This window comes from Rhinatrema bivittatum, chromosome 11 (genome assembly GCF_901001135.1).
Source record: "Rhinatrema bivittatum chromosome 11, aRhiBiv1.1, whole genome shotgun sequence".
NCBI classification, from domain to species: Eukaryota; Metazoa; Chordata; class Amphibia; order Gymnophiona; family Rhinatrematidae; genus Rhinatrema; species Rhinatrema bivittatum.
In genome coordinates, this window is record NC_042625.1 from 42,748,631 (window position 1) to 42,767,226 (window position 18,596).

Genomic DNA, 18,596 nt, shown 5'->3' on the forward strand with positions numbered 1-18,596 from the left:
TGGCCGTACTGGTTTATGTTAGCAAAGAACTTTGCCGTTTAGACCATCAGCCTTTTAGATTAAAGTAAATCTAAGGACTTCAGGATTACCAGTTCTTCGACTTTTTCAAGTGTAAAGCAAATAGCAGACTTTAAGAAAGCCCTGCAGGCAGTAAACATACAATAGCTACAGTGCGGTTCCGCATACCCATTAATGACCCATTTTCTGGTAATATAAATTCTCTCCAGTCTCAAAAGACTTCCTAAGCGTGCAAGCCAAAATACATCCTTGATGTTGAAATCTACTTTGGCAGTGGTGAGCGACTGGCTGAGCGGGTTTGGCACATAGATAGTTGGACATTTACCTCTATCTTTTAAATCCAGTTTAAATTGGCAGTCACTCAAGGTCGTTATTATTCGAAGAGTCATTTCTATCAGTGACTGTGATGAAGCCAAGGCTTCATACATGCTGAAGCAGTCGCACTCTGATGGGAGGTCCATGGAGAACACTGTTTCAAAGGGGATAGAAAACCCGAATAAGAGTTGGCTGGGGATTGTAAAGACAGATGGAACAGGAAGCACAAGGCTGCTGGGAAATGGAGTTTTGAGAGCCTTGACAGAAATAATTAGGATCCAGGAAGTTCTTTTTCACTCATCGCACAACTGGACTCTGAAATTTGTTGCCAGAGGATGTGGTTAGTGCAGTTAGTGTAGCTGTGTTTAAAAAAGGATTGGATAAGTTCTTGGAGGAGAAGTCCATTACCTGCTATTAATTAAGTTGACTTAGAAAATAGCCACTGCTATTACTAGCAAGAGTAACATGGAATAGACTTAATGTTTGGGTACTCGCCAGGTTCTTGAGGCCTGGATTGGCCACTTTTGGAAACAGGATGCTGGGCTTGATGGACCCTTGATCTGACCCAGTATGGCATGTTCTTATGTGCGCATGTCAGCATATTTTAAAACTTATGCACATAATTGAAAATTACCAGTTTTACCAATTACTCTACCGGTTTACCCAGTCCTTCTCTAGTCATCAAGACCCTCCTGGTTCTTCAGCCTGAACTCCCCACAGTTCACCCAGACCTCCCACCCAGCCAATAATATACAACAAACATTTAATATCATTTATGCAAGATAGTGGGTGTAAAATTGCATGAGGAAGTTGGCAAATCTACATAGATGTGTTTTTAAAATAGCAACTTACGTGCGTAAATGTTGACCCCGCCCAGAACACCCCATACTCCCTCTTTTTTAAGTGCATATGTGTGCACATGAAAGCAAAAAGACACACCTATGACTGTTTATAAAATAGCATGTATGCAAATAGTTGCTACTTACGCATGTATATACTAATTTTTCACGCATAACTTTGAAAATTCACCTCATGGCGCGTAAATGGGTTTCTGAAAATTGCTACTATGTATGCTACTTTTCCACGAGTAAATCCTTTTGATAATTGCCCTCAAGTGAGGTACAAACCCAAAAAGGGAAACAAAAATCATAACATCAAATACCAATAAAACACGTATGAAATCTTTCAAAACAGATGTAATATGTTCCTGTATACTACTGCCCGTAAGCAGGTGTGCTGCTGCATTATGGTCCAATTGCAAACAATATACCACATCGTAGGGCAAGTACCCATAGGGAGTGTTGCAAGTGGCAAGATGTGTAACAACCAATGTTTGAATCACAGCTCTCAAAAGTCGGTGTCTCAAACCAAGGTATTATCCTTTAATATTACTCAGTTGAATAAAAGAGCATGCAGGGGTATATCTAGGGTGATGTCAGCTTTGAAACCTGACTCCGTCTCCATCTGCTAGCAGGGGAGCACAAAACCCATTGATCCTGAGTCCATCTGGCTACACTCTAGGAAAAAGAGCAGTGCCAGACACTTTTGCAACATGCAATTCCAGATCAAGATTCTTATCTAAAAGTACACCCAAGCTGAAGGGTAAAACCAAAAGTCATTAAAGTCATTAAAGGAATCATCATTAAGACTAAGCATGATTTCTAATTTTGAGGGGTTGAGTTGACCACTTCCAAAATTGCCACCAAACAACTGTCTATCTTGACTTCTTATCTTTCAGCATCAGGTCCCAATGGAGGATAAAGCTGAAAGCCATCGGCGTAAGTATGGAAGCCAGTACTAAACTGGTGAACAATACCTGTCAAAGGCTTTTTCCATTAGTAAAAATGACCATTTATTCCTACTCTTGTTTCCTGTGTTTAACCAGTTACCAATTCAAAGTAAGACAATGCCTCTTTCCCACAATTTTTTTAGCTTGCTGAGGAGTCTCTCATGTGGGACTTTATCAAATGCCTTCTGCAAATCTGAATACACATATTGGTTGGGGCTCACCATTATTCACATGCTTATTTACACCAAAGAATTATAATAAGTTCATAAGAAACACTCATATTCACCAGCTTCGACTACTGTAACTCATTCCTGATTGGACTACCTAAAGCTACCATATGTCCACTCCAATTACTACAGAACGCCTCAGCCAGAATCCTCACCGGTCACAAAAGAACTGACCACATCTCTCCGGTACTAAAGAGTCTACACTGGTTACCTGTAGAAAAGAGAATCGAATATAAAACTCTAACCATTATACACAGTACAATACACAACAGTGAAAGCACTTGCCTAAACGACATGATTCAGAAACACATCTCTCAACGCAATACGAGAGCTGCAAACAAATCACAACTAGACATACCATCAGTCTCAAACGCCAAACTTACCACTGTAAGAAACAGAGCCTTTTCAATAGCAGGATCCCACCTCTGGAACTCACTACCTGAACACCTAAGATTACAAAACAACACTAAAATATTCAAAAAAGCACTCAAGGCATGGCTCTTCAGACAAGCCTTCAAAGACGGAATCAGCTATTCACTCACACCACAAACGACACCGCATACTATTAAGGTCAGCTAAATACTACTACGAACAGTTGAACTCTTTATCACTGATGATAAACCCAATCTGTTGCTATATAAGCTGTTAGCTATAACCATGTTGCATTCAATGTTTTGTTTTTTTTTAACCTTCTCTTCCCCGTTGTTATACCAATTATATTGTAATACCAGCTGTTCTCACTTGTAATGCGCTGTTTTACCTGTAAACCGGAGTGAAGGCCTCTAGCTAAACTTCGGTCTATAAAAGCATATAAATAAAAAAAATAAGTAAATAAACAAACAAACTTCCTTTGCTAAATCCATATTGGCCCTTCCCCATTAAGCCTTGTTTATCTGCATAGCCAGTGATTTTGTTCTTAACAATAGCTCCTACCATTTATCTGGCACTGTCAGACTCATCTGTTGGTAGTTACTTGGTTCACCCCCGAGACCCATTTTGAAAATCAGCATTACATTTGCTAAATTGCCACCCCCACCCTGGTCACTTAATAGCCTTGTGCTATTTATATAATGAACATTACTGTAAATATGAAAATATTTATTAGAGATTGAAACCAGTGTTATCATAGCTGTTTAGCAGGTAATATTGCTAGCCATATATTAAACATAACTGTACACAGAAACAATATATAGTTTTAACTAATTAGATACTGAAAAGTTTTCTTGTTGCTGCTTAGCCATTAATAAGCAATATAAACAAATCTCACTGGATCTCCTACAAATGCTATCACTGACGTGATGGGGGAAAAGTCACTTAACTATTATTTAAATGCAAATCGTCTTGACCTGTCTACCTTTAATCAGTACAGTACTCATCCAGAATGCACATATTAAACAGGGTTTAATTATAAGTCCTATTTTCTCTCTCCTGCTTCATTTCAGGTTTCCAAGTACATTAATGGTGTTTTTGTGGATTTGATAATTCACCTTTCCAAACCTGAGCTTGCACTTTAGATACAGTAGGTACTGTCCTGCCTCAGAGGGCTTAAATTCTAAGAATGAAATGTATTAAACTATGATTTGTTTCACAGAGGGAAGGGGGTCCTACATACAAAATGGCCTGAAACATACAAAAATGCCAACGTTTTGGGCTTTTGCATGTTTTAAATGCACAAAGATTCCCATTGTGACAGAAATCACATAATATTCCCCTCACACATAGAAAACTTTCACTCAGTACACTGCACACAACAGTTTACTACAATACCATGCAAAGCAACTCATCTCAGAATTTTGTGAAAACCTGCAAGTAAAGACCTATGCGCATGCCGGTTTTTGTAAAAATGAGGTGTAGTCAGTGAGGTATGGTCATCTTTTTTTGGCTAGCTCTGGAGCTCCAGTTTACCCAGATTTCTGCACAGCTAATTTGCATGCGTAGCAAACTTCTGCACAAATGAGACTACTAAACTGCAGGTTAGCAGATCGACCCTTAGGTCTGTACCCGAGGCAATGGAGGGTGAAGCAGCTTACCCAAGGAACATCAGGAGGTTTTAAACCTGGACCTTCCCTGGTTCTCAGTTCACTGCTCAAACCACTAGGCTACTCCTCCAATCCTTATTCTTGCAGAGAATACAGAATAAGTTTTTGAAGACAAGACCAACAAATACTCTGCATTGTTGGGGTCTTCGGTTTTTATTTTATGTTACCTGGGAATTTCGATGATGTTTCCACTGATTTTTCTCTAGTATGCTATATAAAAGTCGTTTTTCTACTGACTTTTTTTTGTTGCAACAGTGAAATAAAAACTGAAACCCAAGGTCCCTATGCATGGTCAATGTGTTAATGTCCCTCTTAAGGAGAATTATATTACATTTTTTTCTCTTTCTTTCCACTCAGGTATTAATGTAAAAAGAGGAGTCTTCCCTAACGTGAAAACCTTTAAAAAGAAAAGTCTCTGTGACAGTCAGAACATACTGAAACAGAATGGAAATTCTGTGACAATTTCTACAAACAGCAACTCAGAAAATACCAAGGGCTAAAGTATCGTACGACACACATCTAAAGATATGGCAGACAGAGGGCCAAACAGCGGAGCGTACTGAATTAAAAGCAAACAAATTACTGGCAATTAACCTCCTTTCAGATGGTTGCTGGCAGTGCTAGAATGGAAAGCAGAGAGAAAGGACAACACGTTGGACAGTGAATGAGAGGAGAGAAAGGAGCCTTCTCGCTGAGGTCCCAAAAGGTCAGAACTTGAAGAACTTACCATCTAGTAATCAGAGTCCAATTCAACAGCGTTAATTGTGAGGTGGGAGGAAGGCACTGCCTCAGTAGCTTTCACTCAGTAGATCACCGTTCTAATTATCGGCCAAACTTATTCAATAGTGGCAGAGAGCCCATGACTGGCAGGCAAGTAAAAAGCAGCAAAGGAAGATGCTCTCCTGCCCTTTATTGCGAGGCATGCGTACTACCTGCTGCAGGCATGCTGTCATGAAGCAGCACATCCGAAGGGCACAACTGGTTCAGTGCTTGGAGCACCAGTCAATCCTGCAAAATTCTCCTTCCCTCCACCAGCTGGAAAGCCACTCTAAGCATCAGAGCCAGCACAAGAGCATCTGGTCAACTGGAAGGAACAGAAACCTCTCTCCGATTGCCATCGGGGAGCACGATGGTTGTTGTTTTGGGACTTTTAAAGAACACATCTCACACCAGGGAAGTTGCCATTCCAGCTCAGAGGCTTTAAGAGAAAGAAAAAAAAAAGTTGATAAGCATGAAGCATGAGCCACATACTAGTAACCAGATTACTGAATTCTGCTTCCAAAGAACCAGAACATGAAATTCCCTTTCCTCTTGCAGAGTTGAGACTAAATTGCCACCATACATCTAGTCAAGTCAGACCAGGGGTTCTGGAATCTCTCAAGGGGGAAATAAAATCAGAACACTTCCCGAGGTTTTCAAAAAGATATTAAAACAGCTCAAAGACTTTGTTTCCCAGCACTCTCAAGGTTTCTTCATAAGTTGAGGTCAGAATGCAAGTCCCCACCAGCTGAAACAGATTCATCACGGTCCTGTACCGTTAATAGCAATACATCATTCTTATGTGTCTACCTCCAATTCTCACTTGAATGTCTGCTGGCAGATACCCAAAAACAGGGACCAAGGAATCATTTTATCTCATTGCTCATGTTCCCTTCTCAAGATTCATTCTGTCTGCATGTCATAACATCCTGGTCAGATTCCAACAGATTAAAAAAGCTGCCCTGCTTGTGTGCGCCAATTCAGTAAGTCCATGAGACGGGACAGAACTCCCTGACTGAAGACCACAAGCATCAAACTCATACATGGATAGCATTTATTTTTCCCGAGAACTTGATAATGCCCCATATGAAAGTGGTAAAAGTAATTATTCTTTAGCATCCTTTATTTATTTATCTTATTCTGCTTTTTTTTTTTTCCAGGAACTACAGATGTTTCTCTGTCCCCCAAAAGGTTCACAATCTAAGTTTGTACCTGAGGCACTGGAGGAGAAAAGGTCATCTGCTGGGACTTGAGAGAGTGTACACTCCACACTTCATCCCAGGCCTGTACATAATTCTCAAAGCTGAGGAAGGTTTTGGCGATTTCTGCCAGGCAGTATATATTTTCACTAGGTCATTTTTTATCTATGAAGTTGGAGGTCCAAAATAATACGTCATTATCTTGGGAAGAACCGTCTTGTTGAGGCTTTGGATTCTCAGAGGACTTTTTCCATGGCCTTTACTCTATCATCATTCTTTTGTAAACCATGAATGCACATTACAGTGTAACCTAGTACCATTCGGTCTACCATCCCAAACAGGAGTAATCACTACTACACTGTTGGGAGAGATGGACGTGAATTAGGAGGTCCATATTGAGTCTCAGGTTGTCTGGCTAAATTAACCAGATAAAAAAAACTTACCTTGTTAACTGAAACCAGATATTCAGCAGCGCCAGTGCACTGCTGAATATACTCATTAAATCCCATACCATTTAGGTGAAGATGTCTTTCTTCACCTGTCCTCCCTATGAGAAACTGTTTACCATACGGCTAAAAAAAAAACTGCAACAGATGAAATCTTGAAAACCCTTGGAATCAAATCTTGAGATGTCACAAATATTCATTTAAACTGATCAAGAGAGTTTGCACTCATCTCAGACTTACTTGGTCAATAGAGCAGTGGTTCTCATCAGATGTGTCAGGACACAGTGGAGTGTCGCGAGGTCCTGGGAGGTGAGTGGCAGGGCCAGCAGACGGCTGCCTCCTTATCAGCCCGGGTGGGAGTTGGTTGACTTCTCTTACATTGGGCCTGATGGGAGGCCACTCTCACTTCCTTCTCTTGTTTCTGGCCCGGTGGGAGGCTGTTTCCTCCTTCACCCAGATCAGAGCGAGAAATTGCCAGCTCCTGCAGTTCTGGGACTGATGGGATGCAAACTTTATCTTCCCCTGCTGAGTCTGGGAGTGATGCTGCTGCTGATCTCTTCACCCTGTGGAGGGTGGGGGAAAGGAAATTGGGGATGCTGGGAAGAAGGTGGAACGGAGAGGGAGTGTGGGGGCTGTTGAGAAGGAAGGGATGGGAAAAAGGGGGTAGAGAAAGTCAAGCAGGAGAGAGAGGGAGCACAGGGAAGAGGATGTGGGGGATCAGGAAAGCTGGACAGGGATATGAGTGTGAGCGGATGACTGACAGAATGATGAGGCATGGAAGGGGAGCGACAGGGTGCAAGAGCCATATTATGTCGGTTTTGGGAATGTGCATTTCTTCTATCTTTGTTCTTTGCTTAGTGTAGGAGGTAATATATTTCTGCTTCTAGCTCTCCAGTTTTGCACTGCATATGGAGTGGCTTTTTGAGGTTTCCATTCCAGTTTCTGTCTCCACATTTGTAATTTGTGGTGTTTTATTCTGTATTTGGTGAAGGTCAGATCTGTATCTGTGGCTGAGGTGAGGTATTCTACTAGTAGGTAGGGATTTGTATCAATCTTCCTTGTTGCGTTTTCTCTTTCTCAATAGGACAATGCTTTGGTGCTGCACTGCTGTCATTCATAGGAAGGGCTACTGCTGTTTGAGTTCTTGGAATTAGTGTTGCAATGGTATGGAAGGTTTGCTTCACATGTGCTGAGTGGTTTTATTTTTCAGGTTTTGTATTTTACAATGTGCCTGTTAGTAAGGGAGTTTGTGTTTCTGTTACTGAGATAGTAGCAGAATCAGAATATCTTTTTTGTATAACGAGTTGTATTTGAAATATCTTAGTTCTGCTCTGCATCCATAGTTTGAGGAAGGAGGCAGGTTCCTGTGGATGCAGAGTATATGTTTCCATTTAGCCCTGTGATGTGTCACGCCTGTAGGCTTTATCTGCCAGGTGTGTCCCGACAGAAAAAGGTTGAGAACCACTGCACTAGAGAATGACATTTTTTGATGTTACTTTTTTTTGTTGTTGTTGTTGTTGGAGGAGCTGTCCAGACTGACTGTGGTGCTGGACAGCAATGAAACACATGTGGACTTGGTTCCGTAATCCACTTCTAAAACTTGATAACTGCTCCTATGACTGGCTAAGAAACCTGCCTTAATAAGTCCCAAGGACTATTTGCCATTCTTGTTACTCAAAATGAAGTGCAATAATTTTGATGCTCAAAATGGAAACCCGAATTCATTGGAGGGGTAGGAAGGCTCAATTCAAGTTTTCTCAGCAAACAAAGTCCAGATATATAATATTATTATTATTTATTTTATGCTTGCTTTTTGGCACTTCAAAGCAGATTGCATTCAGGTACTGTAGGTATTTCCCTATCCCTAGAAGGCTTACAATCCAAAGGGTGAATTTAAAAAAAAAAAAAAAGAGCTGCTTGCATCAAAAGGTCCATATATGTATCTGGGCTGAGCACGAGCAACTCATATTTTCAAGGAGTGCATATGCGGAGTTAGGGTGTATCGGGGCATTCAAGGGCAGGGCCAACATTTATACACGCAAATACTGATTTTAAATCCCACGCCCGCAGCAGATGTCAGGCTGATACCCACGCTGATTTACTTCTGCTCTTGATGAGGTGTAAAGCCTGAAGAAAACTCATTTTAGGCCTAAAACAACTGGTTGAGGGGGTCTGGGTAAACTGGCAGGACAACAGGCTGAAACACCAGGGGGCCTGGATGACGCAGAGATAAGCCTGGGCAAACTGGTGAACTAATTGGCCAAACTGATACTTTCTCCATGCACGCATTGTTTTAAAATGTGCTTAGCTGCACGTGTTAAAGCTGACAAATTCCTAAGAAAGATACATGAATTACGTTTGCTCGTGTAACTGCTTAAAATCTGTAGCACACCTGCATGTGCTATGTGCATTTCAAACAGTATGGGGCAGATTTTAAAAAGTTGCGCAAGCGCGTACTTTTGTTCGCGCAGCAGGCGCGAACAAAAGTACGCCTGATTTTATAAGATACGCACGTAGCCGCGCGTATCTTATAAAATCTGGGGTCAGCGCGCGCAAGGCTGCGCAAAATCGGCAGCCTGCGCGCGCCGAGCCGCGCATCCTGCCTCCGTTCCCTCCAAGGCCGCTCCGATTTCGGAGCGGCCTCGGAGGGAACTTTCCTTCGCCCTCCCCGCACCTTCCCCTATCTAACCCCCCCCTTACCTTTGTCAGCAAAGTTACGCCTGCTTCCAGCAGGCGTAACTTTGCGCGTGTCGGCCGACAGCCCAGCTCCGTCCTCCGGTCCCGGGGGCTGGTCCGGAGGCCTCGACCACGCCCCCGGGCCGGCGCCACGCCCCCGGGTCCACCCCCGAAACGCCACGGCCCGCCCCCGAAACACCGCGTCAGTAGGCCCCGCCCCGACACACCCCCTTACGCGCGGCGGCCTATGCAAAATAGGCGCGCGGGCCTTTGAAAATCCGCCCCTATGCGCGCACTTGCGCGGCTTTAAAATGTGTACTCAAAGGCATGCACAATCGCACGTATACGGGCGCCCGTGCGCTCATTTTAAAGTTACCATCCCAGTTTGTACCCGAGGCAATGGAGGGTAAAGTGACTTGCCCAAGGTCACAAAGAGCGGCACAGGGGCAGTCACAAAGCCTTGTAAAACATTTAGATCAGGCAGTAATTGCTGGAGAGGAGGGGGTGATCCCAGGAATCCTTCCTCAGATCCTTCTTCTTGGGTCTGAGCACCTGACCTTTTGGTTACCCAGGCACGAACTCACTCGCTCACCTCTACGGGGTCTTTTCCCTTGCAAATATCCTCAAGCAGCAAGCACCACAGCACAGGCCGCATTGTCTGGGGTTCAAAGCTGCAGCCCCACTTATTCACACGTGACTTGGATAAACAGTCTCTCAAAATGCAGCAGAACTGAAAAAGACATTGTTAGAATATCAGCGAGACGGGGCCCCACACGCTGCAGTTTGTGTTTCTCACTTTGGGGTTGTGCACCTGTTCTTTGTGAGGCCGGCCCGGTTTGTGATGCATAAACAAATAAGCCTAAACCTTGACGCCACACAAACGTTAATTATGTGGAAGAAACTGCTTCGTACACAGCACCTGTTAACATTCTGTTTCTATATCTAGGACTGGATGAATCTGTACTTTATTTTCTGTGCTTTAGATGCTAGGGGAAAATGCATGGCATTGACTGTTCATGTTATCAAATCTACTGAGCATTTGTTACTTACAATGCATCATTTTCTCTTTCTAAGAAAGACCTTAGCAGGTCATTATTGTTTTGTTTTTTTTTTTTTTTTTTTTACAAAAGTAGGGCTCTGCCATATAAAGATACAAAAACAGGTGAGAAAGAAAATATAAGCTTGAGGTCCTGAATCATTGCATACTATAAAACAAAAAACATTAAGCTGAAAAAAACGCGGAGTTCCCATCCCTTTATCTGCGCTATTTCCTTTTCACACTCGGTGAAATAAAAATGTTTGTGCAACACAACGAGCAACACATAAGCCTTCTCTGATGCTTGTGCTCCTTCCCTTCAGCTGTAAAATGCTCACTGCTTAGAAAAAAGATAGAAGGATACAAGCTTATTAGTGGGTGCAGACATGCTGGTAACTTTTTCCATGTGCTTTCCACCTCTTATCTCCATTTTCTCCTCTATAAATCGTTAAGAATACTCCAGGAAACTTTGTTAGACCCAAACTGTACTCTACAATTATAACCCGAATTATGGGTTCACCTGAGGCTGCGACTCCGATTGGTAGAGACAGCGAGATAGCAAAGAATCTGCACTAAAAAGGAAATGTTGGAAAGAGACATTCATCCTTGTGCAACCAACATGCTGATTGACAGATCCCCCAGAACAAGAATGCCAATGGGAGCCGAATGAAGGTGGCCTGTGTTTTAAGAAGGGAATGTGGTTGGCAGTATGATCTGTTTTGTCTGACCAGCAAAGTGAGAAAGGTCGGTCACCAGTTTCCTCCTACAGTTTGACATCTCCCAAACTCATTTCACAACAAAATATGATTAGAGAGCTTTGATGATGCAGTAGTCCCAAACGTCTGCACGCCTCTCTCTGTATTGCGTCCGGTCTCAGACAGCTTAGACCTCTGTGCCTCATCTTTCTTCCTTCTCTCTCCTCAAGCCTTGGGAAGATGGCTGCTGCTGCGTCTTCATGCCGCTCTCTCCGGTGTCCCTGGATCGGCAACGGTGACGGTGTTTGCCATGATTTTCCTGAGGGCCTCCTAGGGTGCGCGCGCAAACTCCACCCACGTCTATATCCACGTCATGGCGGGAACCTCGGGGGCGTCCCCTCCGAGTGATGTCATCACATCCTGGTATTTAGCCTGCCCTTCGTTTGCTAACAAACTGAGTTAGCAAGGATTGGATTGCCTCTGGTCCATGCTGCTCTGCCGCTTCCTAGCTGCCGCAGGAAGCTCTCTCTGCCCTTCAGGGTATTTCTTCACTAACCTGAGTACCCGCTCTCTTGGGATATCGGGTACTCACTCCTCGAGGGCCTGCTCTCCCTAATCTGGTGCCTGCCACTGAACAACTTCTGCCTGCCAGGACCATCAACTATACAGCATCTGCTTCAGTGAGCTCTAACCTTTTCAGTCTGTCTCACCTTCAGCTTCAGTGCTCTGTGTCTACATCCAGGACCTGTCCCTGCTACCCCACCCTGCCTATCACCTACTTGAGTGTGAGACTGGTCTCCTCTGCTGATGACCCCTGGACTACTTCTGCTGGGTTACCTTCACTGCTGCCTGCTCCCCGAGCAGTACCATCGAACTGTACAATAAATACAACTTCTCTGTGTCTGCGTGTATAGAGTCTAGCCTAGTACTGTGGTTCCTCACGGGGCTCCTCCCCGTGGGAGTGGCCATCACCGCAGTACCCAAGAATCCACTCCAACACCTCATAACCATAACACTCTGTTGGATAAATAAAATAGATTTAAACTGCATAAATGCTGCATGCATTTTTATATTTCTTCATAAGGGTGTAACATTTCTGAACTAATATGCAATGACAAACGCCCTAATTTTCTCTTGATTTCTCCTTCAAATATTTTCACTTTTCTCGTGCCTCCCACCTCTAAATCAATGACTGCACTAACATGTATGCAACAGGAGGCACTCTAGTTGTATGCAATATTCAGGTTCTGTGCTAGATATTTTCTTGGTTCTTATCTTTTCTGGCTGTGCAGCTCCCACCTAGGTTGGTGCTGGTGTACATAATAAAAGTTGGCTAATATCTGCTGGCTCCACCTAATACTCTACCCCCATTTTCTGGCAATGCGGATGGGATCCTGCTGCGGTTGATATGCAAAGGCAGCAGGAGCATGCAGTTCTCGACTGGCGAGTCCAGAAAAATCAGCCAGCAATCAGAGGACAGGGCCATGCTTAGAAGTCAAAGCACCACACTCATCTGCAGCTAAGGCCATTGTTGGTCACATTCAGGAATCTGATGTGGAGCTCATTATGCAGAGATTGTCATTCTATTTGGAAGCAAATAAGATTGAGATCCCTGAACATAAACAGGCTGTTTCTCTTGACTGTGTGTGTGGGGGGGGGGGGGGGGGGGGAACATACCCCATCACTGATCTCGCCAGCCTTTGCAAACACCAAGACATAGGAGGAGATGTGAACATCGCTAAAGGTCCATTTCTCACTTACATAGTACATGATAGGGAATAGAAACCTTTGCACTAAGCAAAATCAAGGTTGTAATGAGAGCATTGCCACCATTCTGAGATGCACAGAACCGCAAAGCATTGCAAATGTGGTAAAATCTTAAACGACACACTTTGTGACCATTTAGTCTGTGGGGTTCAGAATGAAGCACTTGAGTGCCGTTTCCTTGCACAGGAAACGGCTTTGGCAGCTGAAATGGCAACTGCAGCACAGAAAAGAAATCTGGGTCACGGTGACTGATGTGGGCATTGTCAGCCACAATAAGAAAGTCACTCAGCAGTTAACCCAAGGGGCCTGAGCTTCCAAACTCATGTTTTAGCTGCAGAGAACAGCATCAGCACTCTGTATGCAAATTTAAAGGGGTATAATGTCATTTTTGCAAAAAGAAAGGCCACATTGAATGAGTTTGCTGATCAAAACTCAGTGGTGAGAGGCACAGAGGGAACAACAAAGACCCTGATTCAAACAAACATACTCAACACAGCAATGAGTGATGAGACTGAGAAACTATATCACATCCAGACCGTAGAGAACATTGAGTCATGTAATTTGGAATATCACATCCAGACCGTAGAGAACATTGAGTCATGTAATTTGGAATATCACATCCAGACCGTAGAGAACATTGAGTCATGTAATTTGGAATATCACATCCAGACCGTAGAGAACATTGCGTCATGTAATTTGGAATATCACATCCAGACCGTAGAGAACATTGCGTCATGTAATTTGGAAGTGTTGATAACAATTCAAAGGACTTTTTTCCTAATCACAATCCTCCCAAGTTATCCACCCCACAGTGCAGCCTCTGCAGTTACAATGAATAGAACACTGGGATCACAGGAAGCTGTGTTGAAAGTGCTCGTTATAGCCTTATAGTCTTAATTGGCATCTCAGACACATGGTGGAAGGAGGATAACCAATGGGACAGTGCTATACTGGGGTATAAATTATATCACAATAACAGAGAGGAGCAACTGGGAGGCGGGGTGGCGCTTTATGTCCGGGATGGCATAGAGTCCAACAGGATAAACATCCTGCATGAGACTAAATGCACAATTGAATCTTTATGGGTAGAAATCCCTTGTGTGTTGGGGAAAAGTATAGTGATAGGAGCATACTACCATCCACCTGGCCAAGATGGTGAGACAGACAGTGAAATGCTAAGATAAATTAGGGAAGCTAACCAACTTGGTTGTGCAGCAATAATGGGAGATTTCAATTACCCCAATATTTACTCCTGGGGGAATTCTGCAAACTTTATATTGGTGAAAATAACACAATTTACATGACAGACTTTAAGCAATTACATTTTAAATTATTACAGAAAAAGGTTATTACTTAAAGTTGCAGAATTTTAAATATTTTGAGCAGAATTTCCCTAGAAATTCACTGTAAGAGTGTCACTTCCACTCGCTCTCCCTACTCCCCTGGCCACTTTGCACTCTCAGGCCCCAACTCCTCCACCTGCCAGTATCTCTCCCCTTCACCTTTAGGCTCAACCCCTTCCATTTTATTGTCACTCCCAGACTTTGACCCTGTTCTCAGTACTGCCCCTCACACAGGCTCCCTCTGTCCCTCCCTCTCTCGCACACATGCTCCCTCTCTCTAATACACATACACACACCCTCATACAGGCTCCCTCACTCTCTCGCACACACACACAAATCCCCTCATACAGGGCCCTCTCTCTTGCATACACACCCACACAAGCTCCCTTTCTCTTTCACACATAAGAACATAAGAAATTGCCATGCTGGATCAGACCAAGGGTCCAACAAGCCCAGCATCCTATTTCCAACAGTGGCCAAAACCAGGCCACAAGAACCTGGCAATTACCCAAACACTAAGAAGATCCCATGCTACTGATGCAATTAATAGCAGTGGCTATTGCCTAAGTAAACTTGATTAATAGCAGTTAATGGACTTCTCCTCCAAGAACTTATCCAAACCTTTTTTGAACCCAGCTACACTAACTGCACCAACCACATTCTCCGGCAACAAATTCCAGAGCTTTATTGTGCGTTGAGTGAAAAATAATTTTCTCCAATTAGTCTTAAATGTGCTACTTGTTAACTTCATGGAATGCCCCTTAGTCCTTCTATTATTCGAAAATGTAAATAACTGATTTACATCTACTCATTCAAGACCTCTCATGATCTTAAAGACCTCTATCATATCCCCCCCTCAGTCGTCTCTTTTCCAAGCTGAACAGCCCCAACCTCTTCAGCCTTTCATCATAGGGGAGCTGTTCCATCCCCTTTATCATTTTGGTTGTCCTTCTCTGTACCTTCTCCTTCACATACATCCTCACACAGGCTACCTATGTCTCTCTTTCACGCAGCCCTTCACATAGGCTCTGTCTCACACATACACAATCCCTTCACGCAGGCTAGCACCCTCACATACACACAACCCCTTTTTATTTTATTTATTTAAAATCTCTTCTATACCATCATTAAGTTATATACCATCACAACGGTTTACACAAAGACACATAAATTAATGTTGATAAATGTATAGGGTCATACGTTCTAAACAGGTGCCATACAGGTCTGGTTACATAATTTCATAATAAATGCTATTTGATGAATGTGATAAATCTTGTCCTTTTATACATGTGTCATGTAACAAGTATAATTTTTACTGTATATTTCTCTTAGTTTAGCAATGAGATAAAATAATAAAATCCGCACTTATTGAGATAAGTGCTGTGTGCAGATGTTCTACTGCCTGCTCCAATTTACTTTCTATTCTCAGTTCTCTTTGTGACAGGCTTGTTTAAAAAGCCAGGTTTTTAAACTTTTTTTTTAAAAGGTTTGAGGTCTCTTTGTAATCTCATCTCTAGTGGCATGGTGTTCCATAGTATAGGTCCTGCTAGTGATAGTGCCCGTTCTCTGACTTGGGTTAGTCTTGCTGTTCTGATGGAAGGAACAGTTAGGAGTGCTTTGTTAGCTGATCTCAGGTTTCTTTGTGGGACATGTACACGTAGTGCTGTGTTCAGCCATTCTGCTTTTTCGTCATGATTTAATTTATGTATTGTGCATAGTGTTTTGTACTGTATTCTGTACTCTATGGGTAACCAGTGTAGTTCAGCCAGGGTTTCAGTAATGTGGTCCCTTTTTCTTTTACCAGTCAGAATTCTTGCTGCAGTGTTTTGTAATATTTGAAGTGGTCTTAAAGTTGTGTATGGTAATCCTATTAACAGGGCGTTACAGTAGTCTGTGCTTGCAAATATTAGTGTTTGAAGCACTGTTTAAAACCCTTATTTTAAAACCCTTATTAATGCCTACAAATTTTTGATTTCCTGAGAACCATGAGATTTGCATAGCCTTCCTTTACTTTTAGTGATATGTGTTGTTTCAGGCTGAGTTCCATGTCTATTATCACTCCAAGGTTCCGTACCTTCTCTGCTAATTCTATTTTCTGGTTGTTTTTTTTAGCATTATTGGAGTTTGAATGATCTCAATATTTTTTCTTTCTAAATGTAGAAATTTGTTTTTTTTCCAATGTTAATAACTAGCTCCATTTGCTTTAATAGCTGTTTGATAATATCTAGGTACATGTTAGCTAGGTTTAATGTTTTCTCAATTGTATCGTCGATGGGTACACACGAGCTCCCACTCTCTCACACACATACACACTCCTTCACAATCTCCTCATATAGGCTTCCTCTCTGAAACCCACACTCAAGCACCCCCCCACGCCCCCTCTTACCAACCAAGCTGTCTCTCACCCTCCCCCACACCCCCTCTCCTCTCTCAGCACATATTCTCTCTCATCGGCATGCCGCGGGACGCACTCCGTTTGCAGCAAAGATAAAGGCCCGGCGTGCCGTTCGCAGCGAAAAGGGAAGGCCCTCTGTGTGCCGCGGGATGCGCTCTGTTCGCGGCGAAGATGAAGGCCCAGGCACGCCGTTCGTGGCACACGGGGGCCTTCCATTTTCGCCTTTAGCGGAACACAGTCTGTTCACGGCACACGGGGGCCTTCCCTTTTCGCCGCAAACAGCGCACCAGGCTTTCATCTTCGCCACAAAGGGAGTGTGTCCCGTGATCTGCGAGACGCGCTCCGTTCGAGGAATGTCGGGGTCTCCTCTGGTATTTTCTGCGCCGAATTTGGCAATTCTGCGCAGGGGGGGGGGGAATTCTGCGCAAATTCTGCACTCCGCAGTAGCACAGAATTCCCCCAGGAGTAAATATTGAATAGGTAAGTGAAACATCAGGACATACTACAGAGATTAAATTCCTGGATAGAATAAATGACAGTATTATGGAGCAATTGGTTCTGGAACAGACAAGAGAGGGAGCAATTTTAGATCCTATTCTTAATGGAGCACAGGATTTGGAGAAAGAGAGGTAATGGTGATGGGGCCACTTGGCAATAGTGATCATAATATGTTCAAATTTGAATTAATGACAGGAAGGGGGACAGTAAGTAAATCTATGGCTCTAGCGCTAAACTTTCAAAAGGGAAATTTTGATAAAATGAGAAAAATAGTTAGAAAAAAACTGAAAGGAACAGCTACAAAGGTAAAAAGTGTGCAAGAGGCATGGACATTGTTAAAAAAAAAAAAAAAAAACATCCTAGAAGCACATTCCAGATGTATTCCACACATTAAGAAAGGTAGAAGGAAGGCATGGTTAAAAGGTGAGGTGAAAGAGGCTATTTTAATCAAAAGATCTCCATTCATAAATTGAAGAAGGATCCAACAGGATAAAGCATAAACATTGGCAAGTTAAATGTAAGACATTGATAAGACAGGCTAAGAGAGAATCTGAATAGAAGTTGGCCGTAGAGGCAAAAACTCACAGAAAAACCTTTTTAAAATATATCTGAAGCAGAAAGCCAGTGAGGGAGTCAGTTGGACCGTGAGATGATCGAGGGGTTAAAGGGGCACTTAGAGAAGATAAGGCCATCGTGGAAAGCTTAAATGATTTCTTTGCTTCGGTGTTTACTGAAGAGGATGTTGGGGAGATACCCGTTGTCATATATCACCGTTCTGGAGAAGGTTTTCATGGGTAATGATTCAGATGAACTGACCCAAATCACGGTGAACCTAGAAGATGTGGTAGGCCTGATTGACAAACTAAGGTGTAATAAATCACCTGGACCGGATGGTATACATCCCAGGGTTCTGAAGGAACTAAAAAATGAAATTTCAGATCTATTTGTAAAATTTGTAACCTATCAATAAAATCATCCATTGCACCTGAAGTCTGGAGGGTGGCTAATGTAACCCCAATATTTAAATTGGGCCCCAGGGGCAATCCGGGAAACTACAGACCAGTTAGCCTGACATCAGTGCCAGAAAAATAGTGGAAAGTGTTCTAAATATCAAAATCACAAAACATATAGAAAGACATGGTTTAATGAAACAAAGTCAGCATGGCTTTACTCAAGGCAAGTCTTGCCTCACAAATCTGCTTCACTTTTTTGAAAGGATTAATAAACATGTGGATAAAGGTGAACCAGTAGATGTAGTGTACTTGGATTTTCAGAAGGCATTTGCCAAGTTCCTCATGAGAGGCTTCTAGGAAAAGTAAAAAAAGTCATGGGATAGGTGGTGATGTCCTTTCGTGGATTACAACTGATTAAAACACAGGAAACAGAAAGTAGGA

General features: G+C 42.9%; 1 long non-coding RNA gene across 1 annotated transcript in view; it reads right to left on the reverse strand.

The window, feature by feature from the left end:
* Positions 1-18,596, reverse strand: part of LOC115073284 — a 156,723-nt gene that overhangs the window by 120,701 nt on the left and 17,426 nt on the right. Inside the window, exon 2 of the long non-coding RNA XR_003851965.1 lies at positions 5,116-5,586. This is a non-coding gene — a long non-coding RNA (uncharacterized LOC115073284). The remainder of the gene's footprint in view (positions 1-5,115; positions 5,587-18,596) is intronic.